Source organism: Arachis ipaensis, chromosome B2, assembly GCF_059453495.1.
Source record: "Arachis ipaensis isolate K30076 ecotype BB chromosome B2, ASM5945349v1, whole genome shotgun sequence".
Lineage (NCBI taxonomy): Eukaryota > Viridiplantae > Streptophyta > Magnoliopsida > Fabales > Fabaceae > Arachis > Arachis ipaensis.
The window spans coordinates 45155207-45159875 of record NC_142437.1 but is presented as its reverse complement, the minus strand read 5'-3'; the positions used below and the strand labels follow the sequence as shown (position 1 = coordinate 45159875).

General features: G+C 33.6%; 1 non-coding gene across 1 annotated transcript; it reads left to right on the top strand.

The window, feature by feature from the left end:
- Nucleotides 1–327: 327 nt before the first annotated feature.
- LOC148573824 (small nucleolar RNA R71) lies at nucleotides 328–431 on the top strand. The gene has a single exon (XR_015906847.1). It is a non-coding gene; the product is annotated as a small nucleolar RNA R71 (small nucleolar RNA).
- Nucleotides 432–4669: the final 4238 nt, after the last annotated feature.

The window sequence follows — 4669 nt, the reverse complement described above, 5'->3', positions numbered from 1 at the left end:
TCTTTAGTACTGTTGGATGATTCCTTCAATCCATTCAGACTCTGAGAAATCATATTGACTTGCTGAGTCAATATTTTGTTCTGAGCCAATATGGCATTCAGAGTATCAATTTCAAGAACTCCCTACCTCTGAGGAGTCCCATTACTTACAGGATTCCTCTCAGAAGTGTACATGAACTGGTTATTAGCAACCATGTCAATGAGTTCTTGAGCTTCTGCAGGCATTTTCTTTAGGTGAATAGATCCACCTGCAGAATGGTCCAATGACATCTTTGATAGCTCAGATAGACCATCATAGAATATATCCAGGATTGTCCATTCTGAAAGCATGTCAGAATGATACTTTTTGGTCAGTTCCTTGTATCTCTCCCAAGCTTCATAGAGGGATTTACCTTCCTTCTGTTTGAAGGTTTAAACATCCACTCTAAGCTTACTAAGTTTTGAGGAGGAAAGAACTTGGCTAAGAAAGCCGTGACCAGCTTATCCCAAGAGTTCAGGCTATCTTTAGGTTGAGAGTCCAACCATATTCTAGCTCTGTCTCTTACAGCAAACGGGAAAAGCATAAGCCTGTAGACCTCAGGATCAACCCCATTGGTCTTAACAGTATCACAGATTTGCAAGAATTTAGTTAAGAACTGAAAAGGATCTTTAGATGGAAGTCCATAAAACTTGCAATTCTGTTGCATCAGAGAAACTAATTGAGGTTTCAGCTCAAAATTGTTTGCTCCAATGGCAGGGATTGAGATGCTTCTTCCATGTAAATTGGAATTTGGTGCAGTAAAGTCACCAAGCATCTTCCTTGCATTGTTATTATTTTCGGCCATATCTCCTTCTTTTTCGAAAATTTCTGTCAGATTTTCTTTAGAGTGTTGTGCTTTAGCTTCCCTTAGCTTTCTCTTCAGAGTCCTTTCAGGCAAAGGATCAGCCTCAACAATAATGTTCTTATCGTTGTTCCTGCTCATATGAAAAAGAAGAAAATAGAAAAGAAAATATGAAATCCTCTATGTCACAGTATAGAGATTCCTTATGCAAGTATAAGAAGAGAAGAATGTAAGAAGGAGAAGAGGTAAAATTTGAACACGGAGAGGAAGATGGGGTTCGAATTTTGGGTGGAAGAGAAGTGTTAGTAGATGAATAAATAAATAGAAGGAGATGAGAGAGAGGGAATTTCAAAAATTAATTAAATAAAAAAATAAAATTTAAAGTAAAATTTCGAAAATTAAAATTGAAATCAAATTAAATTAAAAATTAAAACAATTAGTTAAAAAAAGGGAATTTTGAAAAAGAGGGAAGGGATTTTCGAAAATTAGAGAGAGAGAATTAGTTAAGTAGTTTTGAAAAAGATATGATTCAAACAGAAAGATAAGATTGATTGAAAAAGATTTGAAAATCAATTTGAAAAAGATATGATTGAAAATCATTTTGAAAGAGATTTGAATTGGAAATTAAAAAGATTTGATTTTGAAATAGATTTTGAAATTAGCAATCAAAAAGATTTAATTGAAAAGATATGATTGAAAAGATATGATTTGAAATTTAATTTGAAAAAGATTTGAAAAAGAAATTAAAAAGATTTGATTCTTGAAATTAAAGTTGAATTTGACTAACAAGAAACTAAAAGATGTGATTTTAAAATTCAAAGATTGAACCTTTCTTAATAGGCAAGTAACAACTAAAAAATTTTTTTTGAATTAAAACATTAAATGTTGGCAATTAATTCGAAAATGTGAAATAGAAATAAGAAAAAGATTTTGAAAATAATTTTTGAAATTTTCGAAAATCATAAAAGAAAAATGAAAAAGATTTAATTTTTGAAAAAGATTTGAAAAAAGATAGACTTTTTAAATTGAAAATTTGATTTAACTCATAAGAAACAACTAAATTTTAAAATTTTTTGAAAAAGTAAACTCAAATATTAGAATTTTATGAGGAGAAAAACGAAAAGATATTTTTTTGATTTTTGAATTTTTAATAATGAGAGAGAAAAACACAAAAAAGACACAATGCATGGAAATTTTAGATCAAAACACATGACGCATGCAAGAACACTTTGAATGTCAAGATGAACACCAAGAACACTTTGAAGATCAAGATGAACATCAAGACTTATTTTTGAAAATTTTTAAGAAAAGAAAAACATGCAAGACACCAAACTTAAAATTTTTTTTAATCTTTAGACATTAATGTTTCAAGAATGCATATGAAAAACAAGAAAAGACACAAAACAAGAAAATATGAAGATCAAACAAGAAGACTGGCCAAGAACAACTTGAAGATCATGAAGAATGCAATGCATGAAATTTTTGAAAATAATTTTTTTTTTGGATTTTTCGAAAATTATTTTGGAAAAACGAAAAAGAAGAAAATTTGTTGTATTTTTCAAAAATAAGAAATAAAAAGCTTAAAATTAAAATAAAATTACCTAATCTGAGCAACAAGATGAACCGTCAGTTGTCCAAACTCGAACAATCCCCGGCAACGGCACCAAAAACTTGGCGCACAAAATCGTGATCGTTCATTCCTTAGTAATGGCGCTAAAAACTTAATACGCACCTTCATAATTTTAGTTCTTTTTCACAATTTCGATACAACTGACCAGCAAGTACACTGGGTCGTCCAAGTAATAAACCTTACGTGAGTAAGGGTCGATCCCACGGAGATTGTCGGCTTGAAGCAAGCTATGGTCACCTTGTAAATCTCAGTCAGGCGGATTCAAAAGGTTATAGAGTTTTAATAATTAAAAGATAAACAAAATATAAACTAGGATAGAGATACTTATGTAATTTATTGGTGAGAATTTCAGATAAGCGTATAAAGATGCTTTCGTTCCTCTAAACATCTGCTTTCCTGCTATTTTCATCCAATCATTCCTACTCCCTTCCATGGCAAGCTTTATGTAGGGCATCACCGTTGTCAATGGCTACATCCCATCCTCTCTATGAAAATGGTCTAATGCAGTGTCACTGCATGGCTAATCATCTGTCGGTTCTCGATCATACTGGAATAGGATTTACTATCCTTTTGCGTCTGTCACTACGCCCAGCACTCGCGAGTTTGAAGCTCGTCACAGCCATCCCTTCCCAGATCCTACTCGAAATACCACAGACAAGGTTTAGACTTTCCAGATCTCAAGAATGGCCGTCCATGGGTTCTAACTTATACAACGAAGATTCTAATATCTCGGACTCGGTCCTCTGTATTAGATATCTAAGAGATACTCATTCTAGCTTGTTTGCATGTAGAACGGAAGTGTTTGTCAGGCACGTGTTCATAGGTGAGAATGATGATGAGCGTCACATAATCATCACATTCATCATGTTCTTGGGTGTGAATGGATATCTTAGAGAAGGAATAAGCTTGAATTGAATAGAAAAACAGTAGTACTTTGTATTAATTCACGAGAAACAGCAGAGCTCCACACCTTAATCTATGGAGTGTAGAAACTCTACCGTTGAAAATACATAAGTGATAAGGTCCAGGCATGGCCGAATGGCCAGCCCCCAAAACGTGATCCAAGGATCAAAAGATAATCCAAAGATGTAAATACAATAGTAAAAAGTCCTATTTATGCTAAACTAGTTACTAGGGTTTACAGAAATGAGTAAATGATGCAGAAATCCACTTCCGGGGCCTACTTGGTGAGTGCTTGGGCTTAGCATTGAGCTTTACACGTGTAGAGGCTTCTCTTGGAGTTGAACGCTAGTTTGTAACCTATTTCTGGCGTTTAACTCCACTTTGCAACCTGTTTCTGGCGTTTAACTCTAGAATGCAGCATGGAATAGGCGTTCAACGCCAGTTTGCGTTGTCTAAACTCGGGCAAAGTATGAACTATTATATATTGCTGGAAAGCCCTGGATGTCTACTTTCCAACGCAATTGAGAGCGCGCCATTTAAAGTTGTGTCGCTCCAGAAAATCCACTTTGAGTGCAGGGAGGTCAGAATCCAACAACATCTACAGAAAAACTTACAAACTCATAGTAAAGTCCAGAAATGTGAATTTTAATTAAAAACTAATAAAAATATATTAAAAACTAACTAAATCATACTAAAAACTATGTAAAAATAATGCCAAAAAGCGTATAAATTATCCGCTCATCAGTATCCTTTTCTCTTACAAAAAGGAAACACGGAGAAAAGCGTAGCCTATTCTATGAGTAGGCTACGCTTTTTAAATATAGTTTTAAAAGAATGGGTATTTTTCTTGTAGTGCTAACAGTTAGTGTGCTTAGTAAAAACAAAGAAAAATGCTTAATCTAGATTATCACATTACTTAATCATTGTCAATCTAATCAATCCCTGGCAACAGCGCCAAAAACTTTATGTGTGAAAAATGAATTTCGCACAAATTAGCCGGCAAGTATACTGGCTCGCATCAAGTAGTAATAACTCACCAGAGTGAGGTTGATCCCACAGGGATTGATGGATCAAGCAACTTTAGTATGGTGATGAATTCAGTCAAGCTAGCAAAGAGTGAATTGAGTGATTTGTGATTAACAGAAGGAAAATTGTAGGAAATTAAAATGCTGAAAGTAAACTAGCAGAAACTTAAATGGCAAGAAACTTAAATTGCTAAAACTTAAAGAACAAGAAATTTAAAAAGGGATGAATCTTAAATTTCAAGAAATGTAAATAACTGAATTAAGAAGGCAAGAAAGTAAAAGTGCAGAATC